The following is a 23,604-nucleotide window of genomic DNA, read 5'->3' as shown; positions in this document are numbered from 1 at the left end:
AGACAGATTGGGTCGGCAGCCAGTTCACACACAGCAGCAGGGCCATACAGAAACTGCGCATAATAAGAGGTGGAAATCCTGACAGGATCAAAGTAATTCAGAGTTCTTAAACAGACTCCGGTGACAGTATTGGTTGCAAATCCCTTTTTGTTAAAGTAAACTGGTTAAACGTTTCAGCGCCTCAGTCTTTCATTTGGACAATAGCCATCGATCCAGGATCGGGGTCATCACAGCTGAGAGGACCTGCTGCTGATCAAGTAATTGTCTGTTCCTTCATGATATCCCTTACACTGTGCATCGCCTGAGGCCACAGCACCGGGTCAAGCCACTAGTGTCATCCCCCTCAAGAGACAGACCTCATTGATCTGGTGCTGGGTACCTCGGTCTCAGGGGCGTCATATACTACAGTCCTGTTAGTTTGTCGTATATCAGCCAGTCACTTTCTGCCACTTACATTGTGTTGTTTTATACACTGGGTCTGAGTGTTGGTTCAGTATCTCCCCCAAAAAAGGGAGATTCAAATTCTCACAAAGAGGATATACTACAGTCCTGATAGTTTGTCGTATATCAGCCAGACACTTTCTGCCACTTACATTGTGTTGTTTTATACACTGGGCCTGAGTTTTGGTTCAGTCTCCCCCAAAAAAAAGGGAGATTCAAATTCTCAAGTTTATATATACCTTCTTCCTTGTTTTACAGTACCATATAATGGTTGTTATTTTGGTTAGATTCTCCAAAAAAGGAGGAAGTCTGGTGGAAGAGCCCATGGGCGGTCGTAGCCAGCTGGTACAGATGGTGATGGTGGTGCATCTGGTGGTAGTGGCAAAAGCACAATAGCACCTAAGGCTGAAGGTGTTGAGCCAGCGTCATCGTCAGGCTACACAAGGCCTCGAATGTTCCCTTATCTGGGAGTAGGAAAACAGCTTTTAAAGCCGGAGCAGCAGGAAACAGTTTTGGCTTTCCTTGCTGACTCAGCCTCTAGCTAAATCGCATCCTCTTCAGAAAGTTCCAAATATAAAAGCAGCGAGTCGTCAGTGGATGCTCCCGGTCAGGAACAAGATGTTTCCTTGTGTCCTTCACCCAAACCAAAAGTGAAGGATGCGTCAGGCCACTTTCTGCCTGACCAGTTACTCCATGGAGCTCTTTACACATACCGTGCCTGGGTTAGGAAGGGAAATTGTTAACTACCCATTACAAGATGAATCGGACATGGAGTGCACTGATGCACAGCCACAGCTAGATTATTATGCTGTTCCATTGACTCAGATGACTACATTGCCCTCGCAGTGTACTCATCAAGAATCTGACCCTGATGAGACTATGGTGCCCTGTCCCGAACACTATAGCACCTCACACGGTGACACAGTGGAAGGTGCACATGACAATGGAAGAGGAGGTGATAGATGACCCAGTTGTTGACCCAGATTGGCAGCCATTGGGAGAAGAGGGTGCCGCTGCCAGTAACTCAGAAGCGGAGGAGGATGATCCGCAGCAGCCATCTACATTGCAACAGCTGTCATCTGGCTGGCCCGTATCAGGCCAAAAACATGTGTCAAAAACAAAAACAGTTTTAGGACAGCATGGCCATTCGGTGAAAGTAGCTCAGCGTGCAATGCCTGAAAAGGTATTCGATAGTAGGAAGAGTGCAGTGTGGCAATTTTTTAACCAAGATCCGAATGATCAGTCAAAAGTTATCTGTAAGAAATGCTCAAAGACCTTTAGCAGAGGGAAGAATATTCAAAATTTAAATACAACGTGCATGTGTAGACATTTAACCAGCATGCACTTGCAAGTCTGGACTAACTACCAAATGTCACGTACCGTTGGTGCACCAGCTCAGAATGAAGGTAGTCAGCAACGCTACATTGCTTCCCTCACTGTAAGCACACCGGTTAGGACCCCACCAGCAGCAAATGTGGAGGTATCATCGCAAGGCCAAAGCAGTCAGGGAATCACAAGGTTATTGGTAGGAAACACTGTATGTTGGCCAACATCAAGAAAACCATCACCAACCCTCTCTCAATCCGCCATGTCCACCACCACCACCGCTAGTTCCACCATATGCAGCTCTCCAGTCAAGCTCACCCTACAAAAGACTCTCGTTAGGAAGGAAAGTACTCATCCTCTCATCCGCGTACACAGGGTTTGAACGCCCACATTGCTATACTTATCTCGTTAGAGATGATGCCCTACCTGTTGCTTGAAAGCAAAGCTTTCAAAGTCCTGATAATCAACGCAGTATCACGCTATCACCTACCCAGTCGGCACTTCTTTGCGAGAAAAGCCATCCCAGCCCTCCACCAGCATTTCAAAGACCGCACTGTCCATGCACTGAGGCAATCAGTCAGTGGAAAGGTGCCCCTCACAACAGATGCATGGACCAGTAGGCATGGCCAGGGATGTTATGTGTCCATCAAGGCACACTGGGTTAATGTGGTGGATGCAGGGTCCACAGGGGACAGCCATAGTGGGACAGTTCTGCCTAGCCCACGGTCTAAGAAACAGTTGGCTGTAGGCATTCTCCACCCCTCCTCCTCCTCCTCCTCCATAAGCGAAAGCTCATCCACAGAGCGCAGTCTCACGACCACTCCATCGGCAGCTGCGAGTTTTGCACACGAGGTGTCCAATTACACAGGCCAACAAAAAACAACTTTTTTTATGTTTCTTTGATGAAAATAGGCAAATATTACTAATTTTGGGTCGAGAAACTCAAATATACCCACAGAATTGTTTAATTAGCTCTCGTTTTTTAGATACACGCCATGGATGTATGTGCTGTAGGTAGCGAGAAGCATTCATTACAAGAGTATAAATTGCACACAAATGTCATGTTCAAACTTGAAATATTGTTTAAAATATGATTAAAATAGCAAGAACACAATACATTAACTGAACACAACAGTTCAGACAAGACCTATTCACGAGAACGCTTTCTTTTTGCTTGTCTATTGAAGTTTTCTTCTGGTACATCTCTGATTAATGTCCAACAGTAGTCTGCAAGCATGGAAGCATTCCACTTGCCCTGATATCTTTGTTCCATATTTAAAATATCTTGGTGGAATCGCTCACCATGCTCATCGCTTACTGCACCACAATTGTCCGGGAAGAAATCCAGATGAGAGTCCAGAAAGTGTATTTTTAATGACATGTTGCAGCCTAATTTATGATACTTCGTAAGAAGGTTATTCACAATATCAACATAGTTATCAACTCGTCTGTTTCCCAAGAAGCCACGTACAACATCTCTGAAGGCTTGCCATGCCGCCTTCTCATTGCCTTGTAGGATCTCGTCAAAATTTCCATCCCTAAGTAGGTCACGAATTTGAGGACCAATGAAGACACCTTCTTTCACTTTAGCATCACTGAGTTGTGGAAACTTCCCTCTGAGGTACTTAAAAGCATTTCCTTCTTGGTTCATTCCCTTAACAAAATTTTTCATAAGACCAAGTTTAATGTGTAGCGCCGGCAGAATGATTTTACTGCGTTCAACAAGTGGACAGTGTTGAACATTCTTAATTCCAGGACACATTTTGTCCCTTGTAGGCCACACTTTTATATTGTAGTGAGAAGATCTAGCACGGCTGTCCCACTCACATAGGAAACAGCAATATTTTGTGTATCCCAACTGCATGCCTAACAATATTGCAACCACTTTCAAGTCTGCACAGATCTGCCATTGGTGGTCACTGTATTTTATTGCGTCCAGAAGCAGTTTCATATTGTTGTAGGTTTCTTTCATGCAAACAGCATGGCCTACAGGAACGGAAGGAAGAACATTTCCATTGTGCAGTAGTACAGCTTTTAAACTAACCTTTGAACCGTCGATGAAAAGTCTCCAATCTAGTGGGTTGTACTGAACATTCATAGCGGACATTAAACCATCAACACTGGTGCAGAAAACGAGATTGTCTTGCTTTTTAAAATAAACATGTAAATCTCTTTGTCGATGCCTATAGGCAGTCACTTTAACATTGTACAGTAGAAAGTTCCATTGTTTTAATCTTGAAGCCAGAAGCTCTGCCTTTTCTTTCGACAGGTCCAGGTCGCGTATCAGATCATTGAGTTCACCCTGAGAAAGCAAATGTGGTTCATTTGATGCAGACTGTGAATCATATTCAAGATCTTGTGATGAACTTCCGGGCGATTCTTCCTCCTGATCTGATTCCAGTACATATTCCTTTGGAGGGCGAAGAACGGGAAGATCTTTCCCATGTGGGACTGGTCTTATAGCCGAGGGGATGTTAGGGTACTCAATAGTCCCCTTCTTTTTTCTTGACATGCCATGCTGAAGAGGAGCAACCATGCAGAAATAGCAGTCGTCTACATGATTTCTTGGCTCCCTCCAAATCATTGGCACACCAAAACGCATAGAACGTCCTTTATTCTTCAACCATGCAACCAGATTTACTGAACAACTATTGCAGCAAATGTGTGGAGCCCAGGGCTTCTCCTGATCACCAACCTTTACACCAAAGTAATGATGGTAAGCAGTCTTCACAAGTGGAGTAATTGGTCTTCTTTGGTTGGCAAATGTCACATAACCACACACGTAACAAAAATTGTTAACAATATTTGCACATTTACGAGGCATTTTCAAAGTGTAAATTCTCTCCACAAAATTACTGCAACAAGAGAAAGAGACTTCAATTAGTACAAACTATGCAGACACAATGAATAAAATGGCTGACATTGGTTCAACAGGTCTGTAATCAGGTTTACCAATACACATTTGTTGAAAATTCAAAAATTTCCCTATTTTCCTGCATAATAATCTTAACCCCTTCCCGACATGTGACGGTATAGTATGTCACATGTCGGGACCCCCGCTTTGATGTGCGCTCCGGCGGTGAGCGCACATCAAAGTCGCGACATGTCAGCTGTTTTTTACAGCTGACATGTGCGCGCAATAGCGGCGGGTGAAATCGCGATCACCCGCCGCTATTAACTAGTTAAATGCCGCTGTCAAACACAGACAGCGGCATTTAACTACCGCATCCGGCCGTGCGGCCGGATATGAGCGCATCGCCGACCCCCGTCACATGATCGGGGGTCGGCGATGCATCAGGAAGGTAACCATAGAGGTCCTGGAGACCTCTATGGTTACTGATTGCCGGTGGCTGTGAGCGCCCCCCTGTGGTCGGCGCTCACAGCACACCTGCAATTCTGCTGTGTAACAGCGATCTTATGATCGCTGCTGCATAGCAGAGCCGATCAGGCTGTGCCTGCTTCTAGCCTCCCATGGAGGCTATAGAAGCATGGCAAAAGTAAAAAAAAAAAGTTTTTAAAAATGTGAAAAAAATAAAAAAAACATAAAAGTTTAAATCACCCCCCTTTCGCCCCAATCAAAATAAATCAATAAAAAAAACCCCCAACCTACACATATTTGGTATCGCCGCGTTCAGAATCGCCCGATCTAGCAATAAAAAAAAAGCATTAACCTTATCGCAAAACGGCGTAACGAGAAAAAAAATCGGAACGCCAGAATTACGTTTTTTTGGTCGCCACGACATTGCATTAAAATGCAATAACGGGCGATCAAAAGAACGTATCTGCACCAAAATGCTATCATTAAAAACGCCAGCTCGGCACGCAAAAAATAAACCCTCACCCGACCCCAGATCACGAAAAATGGAGACGCTACGGGTATCGGAAAATGGCGCAATTTTGTTTTGTTTTGTTTTTTGCAAAGTTTGGAATTTTTTTTCACCACTTAGGTGAAAAATAACCTAGTCATGTTAGGTGTCTATGAACTCGTAATGACCTGGAGAATCATAATGGCAGGTCAGTTTTAGCATTTAGTGAACCTAGCAAAATAGGCAAGCAAAAAACAAGTGTGGGATTGCACTTTTTTTGCAATTTCACTGCACTTGGAATTTTTTTCCCGTTTTCTAGTACACGACATGGTAAAACCAATGATGTCGTTCAAAAGTACAACTCGTCCCGCAAAAAATAAGCCCTCACATGGCCAAATTGACGGAAAAATAAAAAAGTTATGGCTCTGGGAAGGAGGGGAGCGAAAAACGAAAACGGAAAAACGGAAAAAGCTCCGGGGGTGAAGGGATGACATGTATCTCAGCAACAAGAGCTAATAATGATTTTTAAGTAACATATTCGTTTTTAGGATGCTAAAATTATTACAAACCAGCTATTTTCATTTCAGACACATTTTCACTGTTGGCCAGTGTTATCGAACAGCTAGTGGTAAGCGTCAGCAGGCTGTGTTACAAATGAAGTGTTTGGGCGACAACAGACACACCGCGGAAGTACTGGCCGAGTACTTGCAGCAACGAACTCTGTCATGGCTGGGCAGTGGACATCTGGAGGCAGGCAAGGTAGTCAGTGATAACGGAAGGAATTTTATGGCTGCCATAGCCCTTTCAGAACTGAAACACATACCTTGCCTGACTCACACCTTGAACCTGGTGGTGCAGTGCTTCCTGAAAAATTATCCAGGGTTACCAGCCCTGCTCCTGAAGGTGCAAAGACTTTGCTCGCACATCCGCTGGTCGCCCATACACTCCAGCCGTATGCTGAACCATCAGCGATCGCTGAATCTTCCCCAGCACCGCCTAATAATCGATCTTGCAACAAGGAGGAACTCCACAATGCACATGGTTCAGAGGCTGTGCGACCAGAGGCATGCTGTAATTTATTTGTGGGAGGATACACATACACAGGCTGGCACTTGGATGGCAGACATGGAGTTGTCTGGTGTGCAGTGGTCGAAGCTACAAGACCTCTGTCAAGTCCTTCAGTGTTTTGAGGAATGCACACGGCTGGTAAGTGCAGATGATGCCATCATAAGCATGAGCATCCCACTAACACGTCTGCTGATGCAAAGTTTGATGCACATTAAGGAGCAGGCATCTGCAGCCAAGGAAGAGGGAAGCCTTGATGACAGTCAGCCATTGTCTGCTCAAGGAACTGTCCTGGACGAGGTGGCAGATGAATAGGAGGAGAAGAAGGATGATGGGATGAATATTTTTGGGAGGAGGATGCTTCTCAGGGGTCAATAGAAACTGATGGCGTTGCGAGGTCTGGTACAGGGTTTTTGCGGGACACAAGTGATGTTGATTTGCAAGAAAGTGCTCCTCAACCCAGCACAAGCAGTGAATTGACACCTGGAACATTGGCCCACATGGCTGAGTATGCCTTGCATATCCTAAAAAGGGACCCCCGCATTATGAAAATAATGACCGATGTCGATTACTGGTTGGCCTGCCTCCTGGATCCACGATATAAAGGAAAATTACAAAATATCATGCCACTTGAGAACCTTGAGCAAATATTGGCTACCAAACAAGCAACTCTTGTAGACCATTTGGTTCAGGCATTCCCAGCACACAGCGGCGGTGATGGTTCTCACACGAGCCGTAGGGGGCAACATGGCAGAGGTGTTAGAGGTGCACAAGACAGCATTTCTCCAGTATGGTTACGAACTACTTTTCCTCCCTTATCGATGTTCTCCCTCACAGGTCATTCCCCTTTGATTACTGGGCATCTAAAGTAGACACCTGGCCTGAATTGGCAGAATATGCATTACAGGAGCTCGCTTGCCCTGCTGCTAGTGTACTATACGAAAGAGTCTTCAGTGCTACTGGTTCAATACTGACCGAAAAAAGGACAAGTCTGGCTACCCGAAATGTTGATGATCTAACTTTCATTAAAATGAACCAATCATGGATTTCAAATTATTTGGCCCCACCTTCCCCTGCTGACACGTAGCTTGCCTGAAAAATGTCTTGCTTTTGGCTCCCTCTTACTGACTGCTCCAATTCCTCCATTTGCAGCTGCTGAATGTCCACCATATGCCATTTTTATACCTCCCTAAATGGGCTGACTCCCCCCACAGGGCCGTGGTCACCACCAGGCGCAAGCACCCGTGCGAGTGCCGTTTGCCTGGACAGGTGGGTGTGCCCACTCTTGGGCGACGGCACTGGCACAGGGTCCCTCATAGTACAATGAAGTGTCTCTGACAGTGGTGGTGCACAACCAACGTCAGACACACCGTCGTAATATGAGGGGCCCTGTGCCAGTACCGCCGCCCACCAATGAGTGTTCCCCCCAGCTCGAACAGTGCTCTACCACTTGCAATACTTACTTCTCCCTGCTCCACCACTGTGTAGTCTGGGCTGTTAAATCCTCCAATAGCACTGCCAATATAAATTTGTTGAAATGATAGATGATAGTTAAAATATACAGGGGCCCTGGCCTCCATTTAAACCAGTTAATACTTTGCGCCTACTACCACTGTCTGCTACTCAGCAGAGGAGCCCACCCCTGTACCTAGCTATGCCACCTGTTTATTTAAGAACAATTTTTTGGTAGACATTTAGCCCACTTTATTATTTGGGCCTACTAACTGTGTCTGCCGCTCATTACAGTTGTCCTCCACTGAACAAAGCAATGCCACCTGTTTAGTCCTGTTACCACATTTGAACTGCATTTAGCCCACTTTATTATTTGGGCCTATATCTGTGTTTCCTCCTCATCCTGCCCATTGCCCAGCCACTGCTAGATGAGTCTGCTGGTACATTGACCCAGACCATTAGATTCCCCTTGCACTCTACACAGCCAGAATCTGACCCTGCTGAAAGAGGAAGGTGCAGATGAAAGTGCAGGTTCCTTCATCAGGTGGGGGGGCATATTTGTTGGCGACGTCACTGGCACAGGTCCCCTCATAGTACGCAAAAGTGTCTCTGCCGGTGGGATGCGCCACCCACCGTCAAACACACTGCCGTGCTATGAGGGGCCCTGTGCCAGTTCCAATGCCAACGAGTGGGCCCCCAGTGCTTGCTCAGGATCACAGCACTTGCAAAGTTGAAATACTTACTTCTCCCTGCTCCACAGCCATGACGTATTCCGCGTTTCCTGGGCTTACAAAAATCTTGAGCCTGCCCTACCCCCCCACAACTTTAGCCAAATGACCCCCAGTTTTCAATGCCTAACTATTATTATAAAGTAAATTAAGATTGACAAGCTTCAGTAATAAGAATTGATGTTTTTGGCATTAAAATGGGCACTGTAGGTGTTTTCCTGTCCTCCACTCACTGCCGACTTTGATTCCCCATTGACTTGCATTGGGTTTCGTGTTTCAGTCAGCCCCCGACTTTTCGCAATAATCGGCCGATTTAACCCGACCCAACTCAGTCGCTCAACTCTAGTTAAAGTTGCTACAGCCATGCTAGCAGCCTGAACAGCTATTGCGGTGACATCCACAGCTGAGGTTGCACGCTCGAGATCCGCCAACCTGCCCTCCAGCTGCTGGATGTACCCCTGCAATCTCTGTTTGTCCACCATTACTTAGCCAGACCCTGGCGCTAGTATATGTTAGGATTAGCGGAATGCATTGAGTATAGATAGGTAGCTACAAGGTGCAATCGCAGCCCGGTGTCTACCGTTCAGAGATATCTGCTACAAAGTAACAGCGGATAACTTCTGAGCTCACACGTGGGTTAAGCTTCACGCCGAGTGAACTGGAAGCAGTCTCTGTTGACTCACAGAGTCGCGCTGTACATAAAACTATTACCCTAACTAAGGGTTGTGCTTGCTCTGGAACTCTTCTGTGCTCACCGCACACATGAAGGAACCAGATGCTAAGCCAAGGCTAATTGCCCCCACTGACGCTAGCTGCCTGCCTGAGTGTACAGTCCCAAAGCTACAGCCTCACACCACATATGTATAGAGTGGTATAGTATCCACTGGCATAAGCCAAACACATTTGATACTAGTGCATGGCCGTGCGGCCGTGCAAACCTTTTTAAGTTGCAGCTCTACAGGACCTTCCTGGTGGACCAATAGGAGCTGCAACAGGGCCTGAGCGTGCGACCCCCGAACTTTAATAAGAGGTCCTCCCGTGGGCATGCTCAGTGTGTGAAAAGCAGGACTTAGTCCCAGAAAAGCCTGCTTGCCGCTGACCAGTGCTGGCTACAAGGGCAGAGCCTGGAAAGGCAACATTAACCATTCGCACAGTATCAGGCTGAGCCAGACGCTGGCACCGACGTCTCCGATGAGCAGGTTCCACAGCGGCTGGAGAGAGAATGGGAGACCGCAGCAGACATGGTTTGAGATTTCCTCTGTGCAGCAGCGGGAACTCGACACCTAACATTACCCCGCTCCTAGTTCCCCCTCCTCCTTGAGCCTCGATACGCTCAAAGGCTGCATTGAGCAGTGGAGCACGAATGTGCTTCACAGGTTCCCAGGCACTGTCCTCTGGGCCGTGACCCTTCCAGTCCACCAGATTGTACTTCTTGCCACATACCACCTTGCACCCCAAGATAGAGTTCACCTCATGGATGAACCCGATGTCATGGCAGATGACTCGGAAAAGCGGGACATATAGACGGACTTTAAGAGGAAAACATGAAAGGTGTCGGTGATACCAAGGCGCGGAGGAATAGCCAAACGGTAGACCACAGGGTTAACCTGTTCAAGAATCTTGAAAGGACTAATGTAGCAATGTGCAAACTTAGTGGACTCAACTCGCAGCCTGATGTTACGGGCGGAGAGCCACACTATGTCGCCAGCAGCAAAGGTTGAGCGGGGTTCCGGTGTGCATCAGCAGAAACCCTCATTCTCTCCTTGGAGGCCTGAATGGCATCCTGTGTGCAGTCCCAAATGTCATGTGCCTCCACTGCCCAGTCTGCCACCCTTGAATCAGTGGATGACACGGGCATGAGCACAGGGACACGCGGATGCTGGCCGAAATTAATGAGAAATGGAGTCTGCCCAGTGGAGTCGGCTACGGCGTTGTTCAAAGCAAGTTCTGCCCAAGGTAGCAAAGATGCCCAGTCATCCTGCCTAGCAGAGACAAAATTTCGCAGGTATGTCACCAGATTCTGGTTGGCCCTCTCTACCAACCCATTCGTCTCGGGATGGTATGCAGAAGAGAGATTCAGCTTAATGCTGTGTAAAACGACATAGCTCTCTCCAAAACTGAGATGTGAACTGGGGACCCCGGTCACTGACAATTTTGTCAAGCATGCCATGTAGACAGAAAATATGTTTAATGAACGACGCCGCCAAGGCCCGTGCAGAAGGTAACCGTGGAAGCGGCACCAAGTGCACCATTTTAGAAAAATGATCGGTGACTACCCAGATAACGGTGCAGCTACGAGACTTAGGTAAGCCCACCACAAAGTCATCCAGACAATCTCCCAGGGCCTGTCTGCCACCAGCAGGGGGTAAAGTAGCTCAGCAGGCCGTTGCCGAGGAGACTAATTCTTGGCACAGGAAATACATGCCCAAATATAATCCCCAATGTCATGAGCCATATGCAGCCACCAGTATATCCTCACCAGAAGCTCAAATGTCCTCTTGGTCCCAAAATGTCCACTCACCCTGGACGAATGAGCCCAAGAGAAAACCTCCGGTCACAAATTTGTTGGTACAAAAGTTTTACCCGGGGGCACAGACTCTAGCGAAACAGGAGCCACGGTTCTCAGGCTCTCAGAAGGGACAATAAGCTGAGGCTCCTCCTCCTCTGATGACACTACAGAGCGGGAGAGATTGTCGGCACGAATGGTCTTCTCCCTGGAAAGAAAATGGAGGATGAAATGGAACCGAGAGAAGAACAGGGACCATCTGGTCTGGTGAGAATTTAGCTGCTGGGCTGTCTGTAAGTTCACCAAATTTTTGTGGTCTGTAAAAACCTAGAAGGGAAAACGAACCCCTTCTTGGAGGTGTCTCCACTCTGAGAAAGCCAACTTCATAGCTAGCAACTCCCAGTCCCCAATGGAATAATTCCTCTCCACTGGTGAGAAGGTCCACCCCCATTATAAATGGCTTATCTACATCGGGGAGTTGTAGGATGGGAGCACTAGCGAAGTGTGACTTAATAGTGAGAAAGGCCTTGGAGACCTCCTCCGACCACAATTTTGGATTTCCTCCCTTCTTGGTGAGGGCAAGCAAGGGAGCTACCAAAGTTGATAAGTGGGGAATGAACTGGCAATAGTAATTAATGAACCCCATAAAGCGCTGCACCGCTTTAAGAGAATGAGGTTTCTGCCAGTCCATCACAGCCGGTAGCTTGGCAGGATCCATAGCCAATCCCTGGGCAGAGATGATATAGCCAAGGAAAAGTAAGGACTCCTGCTCAAACACACACTTCTTCAACTTGGCATAGAGGGAGTTTGCCCGTAAGAGGTCGAAGACTTTTCAAACATCTCTCCCGTGGGAGTCAATATCTGGAGAGTAGATGACAATATCATCCAGATAGACTACGACCGAGGTGGTGAGCATATCCCGGAAGATGTTGTTCACAAAGTCTTGGAAAACGGATGGGGCATTACAGAGCCCAAAAGGCATCACTAGATACTCATAGTGCCCATCCCTGGTGTTAAAAGCTGTCTTCCATTCGTCCCTCTTATGGATGCAAAACAGGTTGTAAGCACCCTGTAGATATAATTTAGTAAATACCCTTGCACCCTGTAGCCTATCAAAAAGCTCAGATATCAGAGGTAGTGGGTACTTATTCTTAACAGTGATGGCGTTAAGACCCCTGTAGTCTATGCATGGACGTAGTCTCCACTCTCCTTCTGCACAAAGAAGAACCCAGCCCCTGCAGGTGACAATGACTTCTTAATGAATCCTCTTGCCAGATTCTCTCATATGTACTGTTACATTGCCTCCATCTCCGAAAGAGATAACGGATAGACTCGACCCCGGGGAGGCTCTGCAACAGGCAAGAGGTCAATAGGACAGTCAAAGGGGCGGTTAGGTGGAAGGGTTTCCGCAGCCCTTTTGGAGAACACGCCCGCATAGAGCCAATAGTGCTTGGGGAGAGAGGAAAGATCTGTGGGTGCCTCAGTTGAAGCAACCTGAACGCACTACCTCTGACATCTACCTTCACAGGATTTACTCCATCCCAGAATTCTCCCTGAGGACCACTCTATATGACGAGAGTGGTAGCGTAGCCATGGTATCCCCAACAAGACCTCATCCATTTCCTTGGGAATGACCTTTAAGGAAATAATCTCTTGAAGAGATGGAGACATAGAAAGAGTGAATGGAATGGTTTGGTGTGTAATCTATGAGGGTAGTGTCAACCCATTTACCACTCGAACGGTCACAGGTTTTGCAAGCATCACCAGGGGTATTGCGTGTCGTTGGGCGAAAGCAGATGACATAAAATTGCCCTCCGCCCAGGAATCCACGCAATCTTCTACCATAAGAGTGGATTGGCCTATGGTAATTGTCCCCTTAAAGGACAATTTGGAGGAAAACGTCACTGTGTGTAGTGTACCTCCTCCGACTACCACTAGACACTGATGTTTCCCCGACCGCTGAGAACACCTGGAGGCAAGGTGTCCTGACTGCCAGCAAACTTGACAGACCTTAAGTGCATGAAGGGTCCGGGAATTAGATCCCGCTTGTGACACCTCCATGGCCTCATGTGACTCGGACACCAGGACCAAAGATTCCAGAGGTTTGGCGAAGGTGGGAGCCAGCTGAAACCTCTGCCTACACTGGGCTCGTTCCAAACTTTGCTCATTAAAACGAAGGTCGATGCTAGTTGATACTGCTATGAGGTCCTCCAGTGTGGTGGGAATCTCCCTAGTGGCCAAAGCGTCCTTCACATGGTCAGCCAGCCCCCTCCAAAATACCGGGATCAGGGCTTTATCCAGCCACTCCAGCTCGGATGCTAAAGTCTGAAAGTGGACGGCAAAATGGCTGACCATGGACGAACCCTGAGTCAATGCCAGCAGTTGGTGCGCTGTATCATAGGTGACTCGAGGTCCTAAAAAGACCTGTTTCAGAGTGCTCAACATCTGAGGAGCACTCTGCACCACATGATAATTGTGCTCCCACAGCGGCGTAGCCCACTCCAACGCCCTGTCTGACAGAAGAGAAATAATGAATCACACCTTTGCCCGCTCTGTGGTAAAACGTGCAGCCAGGAGCTCGAGGTGTATACCGCACTGGCTCACAAAACCTCTACATGATTTACTGTCACCAGAGTATTTCTCAGGCAGAGGGAGGTGGGATAAGGTCGGAACAGGGGTGGCAGTAGTTAAAATTGCTGCAGCCACACTAGTAGGGTTGAGCGACCTTTACTTTTATAGGATCGGGTCGGGTTTCACGAAACCCGACTTTTACAAAAGTCGGGTCGAGTGAAATCGGCCGATCCTATAAAAAAGTTGGGGTCGGAGTCGGCCGAAACTCGAAACCCAATGCAGTGCATTGGGTTTCCAATGGTTCCCAGGGTCTGAAGGAGCAGAAACTCTCCTTCAGGCCCTGGGATCCATATTTAAGTGTAAAATAAAGAATTAAAATAAAAAATATCGCTATACTTACCATCTGACGGGCCCTGGTACTAACCGGGAACCTTCCTTCCTTCGAATCAGCCTTCCAGGACCTCGAGGTGACGTCACGGTGACGTCGCGGCTTGTGATTGGTCGCGCGGCCGCCCATGTGACCGCTCGCGCGACCAATCACAAGCCGCGACGTCACCGTGACGTCACCGAGGGTCCTGGAAGGGCTGATTCTTAGGAAGGAAGGCTGCCGGAACGAAGCCGAGGCTGAGTATATTCCTATTAGGTATATACTCACCCTCGGACACGCCCTGCTTCGTTTCGGAAGCCTTCCTTCCTTAGAATCAGCCCTTCCAGGACCCTCGGTGACGTCATGGTGATGTCGCGGCTTGTGATTGGTCGCGCGAGCGGTCACATGGGCGGCCGCGCGACCAATCACAAGCCGCGACGTCACCGTGACGTCACCGCGAGGTCCTGGAAGGCTGATTCTAAGGAAGGAAGGTTCCCGGTTAGTACCAGGGCCCGTCAGATGGTAAGTATAGCGATATTTTTTATTTTAATTCTTTATTTTACACTTAAATCTGAATTCCGATACCAATTCCCGATATCTTAAACATATCGGGAATCGGTATCGGAATTCCGATTCCAGATTCAGAAGATCGCCGACTTCATGGCCGACCCCACACAGGGGTCGGGTCGGGTTTCATGAAACCCGACTTTGCCAAAAGTCGGCGACTTCTGAAAATTGCCGACCCGTTTCGCTCAACCCTACACACTAGCAACCTGAACAGCTATTACGGTAACATCCACAGCTGAGGTTGCATGCTCGAGATCCGCCAACCTGCTCTCCAGCTGCTGGACGGACCCCTGCAATCTCTGTTTGCCCACCATAACTTAGCCAGACCCTGGCGCTTGTATACTGTTAGGGCTAGTGGAATGCACCGAGTATAGATAGGTAGCTACAAGGTGTGATCGCAGCTCAAGGTCCACCATGCAGAGATATCTGCTGCAAAGTAACGGCGGATAACCTCTGAGCTCACACGTGGGTTAAGCTCCACGCCGTGTGAAATGGAAGCGATCTCTGTTGACTCACAGAGTCACGCTGTATATAAAACTATTACCCTAACTAAGGGTTGTGCTTGCTCAGGAACTCTTCTGTGCCCACCGCACACATGAAGGAACCAGATGCTAAGCCAAGTCTAATTGCCCCCACTGATGCTAGCTGCCTGCCTGAGTGTACAGTCCCAAAGCTACAGTCTCACACCACATATGTATAGAGTGGTATAGTATCCACTGGCATAAGCCAAACACATTTGATACTAGCACATGGCCATGTGGCCATGCAAACCTTTTAAAGTTGCAGCTCTACAGGACCTTCCTGGTGGACCAATAGGAGCTGCAACAGGGCCTGAGCGTGTGACCCCGACCCCAATGAGAGGTCCTCCCGTGGGCATGCTCAGTGCATGAGAAGCAGGACTTAGTCCCAGAAAAGCCTGCTTGCCGCTGACCAGTGCTGGCTACAAGGGCAGAGCCTGGAAAGGCAACAGTAACCTTTCGCACAGTATCAGGCTGAGCCAGACGCTGGCACTGACGTCTCCGATGAGCAGGTTCCACGGTGGCTGGTGGAGAATGGGAGACCGCAGCAGACATGGTTCGAGATTCCCCCTGTGCAGTGGCGGGAACTTGACACCTAACACCAGTTACCAATGAATAATCCCGGAAATGCTCGGTGCTCACCGAGTATACCAAGCATAGTAATACATGGGAGAGTAACGAGTAGAGATTAGGCACCTCCCTATTGTTCGGGTTTGGTTTGGTTCATCGAACAGGGAGGTGTTCGACGAACACAGTCGAACCCCTTTGAAACCAATGGCAGGCAAACACAAACACATCCAAGCACGTGGAAAACACATAGAAAACACCTTAAAAGTTGTCCAAAAGCTGACAAACTGCTCAGAAGACACAACAAACACATGGAAAAGTCACAACTACATATAGTCATGCGAAAAGAAAAGAGGTGGAGGAGTAAAAGGAGGAGGAGACAAAGATATAGGCATGTCATGCCCTTCTAAAATCAAGAAAGGCTGGAGTGAAAATCTAAACTCACTCTACCAACACCCAGACGTCTTGACAAAAAAAATAAAAAAATAAATATCTTTAGGTAGAATGGTGGCGGGTCCATTCAGAACACTTTCCTTAGAAGACGTAGTGGTACCCTCATTGAGAGTTGTGCCAAAAAATGAACCCAATACATTTAGACTGATCCACCATTTGTCATATCCAAGGGGCAGGTCAGTAAACGACAACATCGACGCGGAACCAAGTACAGTACTATATACTGTACCTCCTTTGACAAGGCAATCAGGCGGGTCAAGAAGTTGGTAAGGGGCACCCTAATGGCCAAAACAGACATAGAGGGGGCGTTCCGGTTACTACCTGTGCCTCCGAATAGTGTCCTCCCATTAGGCTGCTTCTGTGAAGGAGCATACTACATAGATTGCTGTTTGCCCATGGGGTGCTCCATATCCTGCTCACTATTTGAGGCGTTTAGTTGCTTCCTCGAATGTGTCATCATGGATGTTTGTAAGGCGGCACATATTATCCATTACCTCGACAACTTCTTATGCCTAGGCCCAAAAAATTTGCCACAGTGTGAAAACATGCGGTAGTCCACCTGTAAGAATGAGAGAGCTGGAGGGAGAGTGGTCACACCAGACCCGAATGGTTAGACTGAGAAAGAAAGAAGGCGGTGTAGCTTGCTTCATGGGTGGGGTACTTGTTGTGAATTCTGCTTTTGGGCTCCCTCCGGTGGTTGTAATTGGTAGCGCTGCTGTCTCTGAATCACAGCATTTATCAGGTGTGTTCACTTCTTGCAATTTTGACTGGGCTATTTAGTCTTGCTTCACCCTTTAGTCAGTGCCAGTTGTCCATTGTTCCTGGAGGATTCACATCCCTGCCTGGTCTCTTCTGCTTTGCAGTTCATTTCAACAAAAGATAAGTTCTGGCCTTGATTTTGCTGTCCACATGCTGTGGTCTTATTGTTCAGTTCTTTCCTATGTTTTGTCTTGTCCAGCTAGGTCTGTATAAGGATTTTTTTAGCCAAGCTGGTATCTCTGGAGATGCAGATATACCCTCCATATCTTTAGTTAGATGTGGAGATTTTGTATTTTCTGTGGTGGATATTTTCTAGTGTTTTAATACTGACCGCATAGTACTCTGTCCTATCCTTTCTATTTAGCTAGAAGTGGCCTCCTTTGCTAAATTCTCATTTCAGTCTGTGTATGTTTTTTCCCTCTCCTCTCACAGTCAATATTTGTGGGGGGCTGCCTATCCTTTGGGGATTTTCTCTGAGGCAAGATAGTTTTCCCTTTTCTATCTCTAGGGGTAATTAGTCCTCCGGCTGTGTCGAGATGTCTAGGGAGTGCTAGGTACATTCCACGGCTACTTCTAGTTGCAGTGTTAGGTTCAGGGTCTGCGGTCAGTACAGGTACCACCTTCTCCAGAGTACGTCTCATGCTGCTCTTAGGCCACCAGATCATACCAGTACAACTGGCCAACAATGAGTTAACCGCATCTCAGAAGAAGGGAAGGAAAGTGCTGAGCCATTTTTTTTCTCTAGTCTGTTGTGTTTTTTTTTTTTCTCTTCCCTCTTTACCTCTGGCTGGCTCAGGAGTTCGGCGCTGGTATGGATGTTCAGGGATTGGCTTCTCATGTGGATCAACTTGCTGCTAGAGTACAGGGTATTTCCGAATATATCGTTCAGACTCCAGTTTTAGAGCCTAGAATTCCAACTCCTGATTTGTTTTTTGGGGATAGGTCCAAATTTCTGAGCTTTAAAAATAACTGTAAACTGTTTTTTGCTCTGAAACCCCGTTCCTCTGGTGATCCCATCCAGCAGGTTAAAATTATTATATCTCTGCTGTGTGGTGACCCCCAGGATTGGGCATTTGCCCTGGAACCTGGGAATCCGGCGTTGCTTAATGTAGACACCTTTTTTCAGGCGCTTGGGTTATTGTATGACAAACCTAATTCAGTGGATCATGCTGAGAAGACCTTGTTGGCCCTGTCTCAGGGTCAAGAAGCAGCAGAATCATATTGCCAGAAGTTTAGAAAATGGTCTGTACTGACTAAATGGAATGAGGATGCCTTGGCGGCAATCTTCAGAAAGGGTCTTTCTGAATCCGTTAAAGATGTTATGGTGGGGTTCCCCACGCCTGCTGGTCTGAGTGATTCTATGTCTCTGGCCATTCAGATTGATCGGCGCTTGCGCGAGCGCAGAGTTGTGCACACTATGGCATTGTCTTCCGAGCAGAGTCCTGAGCCTATGCAGTGTGATAGGGTTGTGTCTAGAGCTGAACGACAAGGATTCAGACGTCAGAATAGGTTGTGTTTTTACTGCGGCGATTCTGCTCATGTTATTTCTGATTGCCCTAAGCATACCAAGAGAATCGCTAGTTCTGTTACCATCAGTACTGTACAACCTAAATTTCTGTTATCTGTGACCCTGATCTGCTCATTATTGTCATTTTCTGTCATGGCATTTGTGGATTCAGGCGCCGCTCTAAACTTAATGGACTTAGAATTTGCCAGACATTGTGGTTTCCACTTGCAGCCTTTGCAGAGTCCTATTCCTTTGAGGGGCATTGATGCTACACCGTTGGCTAAAAATAAACCTCAGTTTTGGACACAGCTGACCATGTGCATGGCGCCAGCCCATCAGGAAGATTGTCGTTTTCTGGTGTTGCATAATTTGCATGATGCTATTGTGCTGGGTTTCCCATGGTTACAGGTGCGTAATCCTGTATTAGATTGGAAATCTATGTCTGTGACTAGTTGGGGTTGTCAGGGGGTTCATGGTGACGTTCCTGTGATGTCAATTGCCTCCTCCCCCTCTTCTGAAATTCCTGAGTTTTTGTCAGATTTCCAGGATGTATTCAATGAGCCCAAGTCCAGTTCCCTTCCACCGCATAGGGACTGTGATTGTGCTATTGACTTGATTCCAGGCTGTAAGTTCCCTAAGGGCCAACTTTTCAACCTGTCTGTGCCAGAACATACCGCCATGCGGAGCTATGTTAAGGAGTCCTTGGAGAAGGGGCATATTCGGCCATCTTCTTCACCATTGGGAGCAGGTTTTTTTTTTGTTGCCAAAAAAGATGGCTCCTTGAGACCCTGTATTGATTATCGCCTCTTGAATAAGATCACGGTCAAATTCCAATACCCTTTGCCTTTGCTTTCTGATCTGTTTGCTAGGATTAAGGGGGCTAGTTGGTTTACTAAGATTGACCTTCGAGGGGCATATAATCTTGTTCGTATTAAGCAGGGTGACTAATGGAAAACTGCGTTTAATACGCCCGAAGGCCATTTTGAATACCTTGTGATGCCATTCGGACTCTCTAATGCTCCATCTGTGTTTCAGTCCTTCATGCATGATATCTTTCGGAATTATCTTGATAAATTCATGATTGTATATTTGGATGATATTTTGATTTTTTCAGATGATTGGGAGTCTCATGTGAAACAAGTCAGGATGGTATTTCAGATCCTTCGTGATAATGCCTTGTTTGTGAAGGGGTCTAAGTGCCTCTTTGGAGTACAGAAGATTTCTTTTTTGGGCTTCATTTTTTCTCCCTCATCTATAGAAATGGATCCAGTTAAGGTTCAGGCCATTCATGATTGGATCCAGCTCACATCTGTGAAGAGCCTTCAGAAATTTTTGGGCTTTGCTAATTTTTATCGCCGTTTCATTGCCAACTTCTCCAGTGTGGTTAAACCCCTGACCGATTTGACGAAGAAAGGTGCTGATGGGACGAATTGGTCCTCTGCGGCTGTTTCTGCCTTTCAGGAGCTTAAATGCCGATTTACTTCTGCCCCTGTGTTGCGTCAGCCGGATGTTTCTCTTCCTTTTCAGGTTGAGGTTGACGCTTCTGAGATTGGGTCAGGGGCCGTTTTGTCTCAGAGAAATTCTGATGGTTCCTTGATGAAACCGTGTGCCTTCTTTTCTCAAAAGTTTTCGCCTGCAGAACACAATTATGATGTCGGCAATCGTGAGTTGTTGGCTATGAAGTGGGCATTTGAGGAGTGGCGACATTGGCTTGAGGGGGCCAAGCACCGTATTGTGGTCTTGACCGATCATAAGAATCTGATTTATCTCGAGTCTGCCAAACGGCTGAATCCTAGACAGGCCCGATGGTCCCTGTTTTTCTCCCGTTTTAATTTTGTGGTCTCGTATCTTCCGGGTTCTAAGAATGTTAAGGCTGACGCCCTCTCTAGGAGCTTTTTGCCTGATTCTCCTGGGGTCCTTGAGCCGGTCGGTATTCTGAAGGAAGGGGTGATTTTTTCTGCCATCTCCCCTGATTTACGACGGGTCCTTCAGAAATTTCAGGCTGATAAACCTGACCGCTGTCCAGTGTGGAAATTGTTTGTTCCTGACAGATTGACTAGTAAAGTGATTTCGGAGGTTCATTGTACTGTGTTAGCCGGTCATCCTGGGATTTTTGGTACCAGAGATTTGGTTGGTAGGTCCTTTTGGTGGCCTTCTTTGTCACGGGATGTGCGTTCTTTTGTGCAGTCCTGTGGGACTTGTGCGCGGGCCAAGCCTTGCTGTTCCCGCGCTAGTGGGTTGCTTTTGCCTTTGCCGGTCCCTGAGAGGCCTTGGACGCATATTTCTATGGATTTTATTTCGGATCTTCCGGTTTCCCAGAGGATGTCAGTTATCTGGGTGGTTTGTGACCGGTTTTCTAAGATGGTTCATTTGGTACCTTTGCCTAAGTTGCCTTCCTCTTCTGATTTGGTTCCGTTGTTTTTTCAGCATGTGGTTCGTTTGCATGGCATTCCGGAGAACATTGTGTCTGATAGAGGTTCCCAGTTTGTTTCTAGGTTTTGGCGGGCCTTTTGTGCTAGGCTGGGCATTGATTTGTCTTTTTCTTCCACATTTCATCCTCAGACAAATGGCTAAACCGAGCGAACTAATCAGACTTTGGAAACTTATTTGAGATGCTTTGTGTCTGCTGATCAGGATGATTGGGTGGCTTTCTTGCCATTGGCCGAGTTTGCCCTTAATAATCGGGCTAGTTCTGCTACCTTGGTTTCACCCTTCTTTTGTAACTCTGGTTTTCATCCTTGTTTTTCTTCAGAGCAGGTTGAGCCTTCTGATTGTCCTGGGGTGGACTCTGTGGTTGACAGGTTGCAGCAAATTTGGGCTCATGTTGTTGACAATTTGGTGTTGTCTCAGGAGAGGGCTCAGCGTTTTGCTAACCGTCGTCAGTGTGTTGGTTCCCAGCTTCGGGTTGGGGATTTGGTCTGGTTGTCTTCCCGTAATGTCCCTATGAAGGTTTCTTCCCCTAAGTTTAAGCCTCGGTTTATTGGCCCTTATAGGATTTCTGAGATTATCAATCCAGTGTCTTTTCATTTGGCCCTTCCAGCCTCTTTTTCCATCTATAATGTTTTTCATAGATCTTTGTTGCGGAAATATGTGGTGCCTGTTGTTCCCTCTGTTGATCCTCCTGCACCGGTGTTGATTGATGGGGCGTTGGAGTATGTGGTTGAGAAGATTTTGGATTCTCGTTTTTCGAGGCGGAGGCTTCAGTATGTTGTCAAATGGAAGGGTTATGGCCAGGAGGATAATTCTTGGGTTGTTGCCTCCGATGTTCATGCTGATGATTTGGTTTGTGCCTTTCATTTGGCTCGTCCGGATCGGCCTGGGGGCTCTGGTGAGGGTTCGGTGACCCCTCCTCAAGGGGGGGTACTGTTGTGAATTCTGCTCTTGGGCTCCCTCCGGTGGTTGTAAGTGGTAGCGCTGCTGTCTCTGAATCGCAGCATTTATCAGGTGTGTTCACTTCTTGCAATTTTGACTGGGCTATTTAGTCTTGCTTCACCCTTTAGTCAGTGCCAGTTGTCCATTGTTCCTGGAGGATTCACATCCCTGCCTGGTCTCTTCTGCTTTGCAGTTCATTTCAACAAAAGATAAGTTCTGGCCTTGATTTTGCTGTCCACATGCTGTGGTCTTATTGTTCAGTTCTTTCCTATGTTTTGTCTTGTCCAGCTAGGTCTGTATAAGGATTTTTTTTTAGCCAAGCTGGTATCTCTGGAGATGCAGATATACCCTCCATATCTTTAGTTAGCTGTGGAGATTTTGTATTTTCTGTGGTGGATATTTTCTAGTGTTTTAAATCTGACCGCATAGTACTCTGTCCTATCCTTTCTATTTAGCTAGAAGTGGCCTCCTTTGCTAAATTCTCATTTCAGTCTGTGTATGTTTTTTCCCTCTCCTCTCACAGTCAATATTTGTGGGGGGCTGCCTATCCTTTGCGGATTTTATCTGAGGCAAGATAGTTTTCCCTTTTCTATCTCTAGGGGTAATTAGTCCTCCGGCTGTGTCGAGATGTCTAGGGAGCGCTAGGTACATTCCATGGCTACTTCTAGTTGCGGTGTTAGGTTCAGGGTATGCGGTCAGTACAGGTACCACCTTCTCCAGAGTACGTCTCATGCTGCTCTTAGGCCACCAGATCATAACAGGTACTCTGCTGAGTAGCAGAAATTGCTAGTAGGCCCAAAAGGATTTCCTGCACTAAATTCCACTAGGTCCAAAAGGATTTCCCGGGCTAGATGCCGTTACAAAATAGTAGTTAGGTAATCAGGTGGTGTAGCTTGCTTCATGGGTGGGGTACGCTGCTGAGTAGCACTAAATTCTACTAGGCCCAAAAGGATTTCCCGAGCTAGATGCCGTTACAAAATAGTAGTTAGGTAAACAGGTGGTGTAGCTTGCTTCATGGGTGGGGTACGCTGCTGAGTAGCACCAAATTCTACTAGGCCCAAAAGGATTTCCTGGGCCAGATGCCGTTACAAAATAGTAGTTAGGTAAACAGGCGGTGTAGCTTGCTTCATGGGTGGGGTACGCTGCTGAGTAGCACTAAATTCTACTTGGCCCAAAAGGATTTCCTGGGCCAGATGCCGTTAAAAATAGTACTTAGGTAAATAGGCAGTGGGTGGCTGGGCTACTCTGCTGACTAGCAGACCCTGAAGCTTTGGAGCAGACCTCTGAATCCCAGGCCATAGTATGAGTAAACAACTCTGCAGACGACCCCACCCACCTGGAATTGATGATGACAACGTCATGTAAAACTCAGCAAAGGGGACTAAATAAAAGAGTCAATTTTTTCAAAAAATTCAGCCACAGACACCACTTAAGTGGCATCAATTTCGCCAGAGTTTTTTAAAACGGTTGGTGAGGTGATTTTCAAAAATCATCAAGCTTTTAGTCTCCCCAAGATGACACAGGGGAAGAAAAGTCCTTGCGGATCCAGGATTTGTTCATCTTGATGAACGTTAGTGTTAGTCTGTCTACATTGTCACT

The sequence above is a fragment of the Ranitomeya variabilis genome, chromosome 5, assembly GCF_051348905.1.
Source record: "Ranitomeya variabilis isolate aRanVar5 chromosome 5, aRanVar5.hap1, whole genome shotgun sequence".
NCBI classification, from domain to species: Eukaryota; Metazoa; Chordata; class Amphibia; order Anura; family Dendrobatidae; genus Ranitomeya; species Ranitomeya variabilis.
This window is presented reverse-complemented; position numbering follows the sequence as displayed.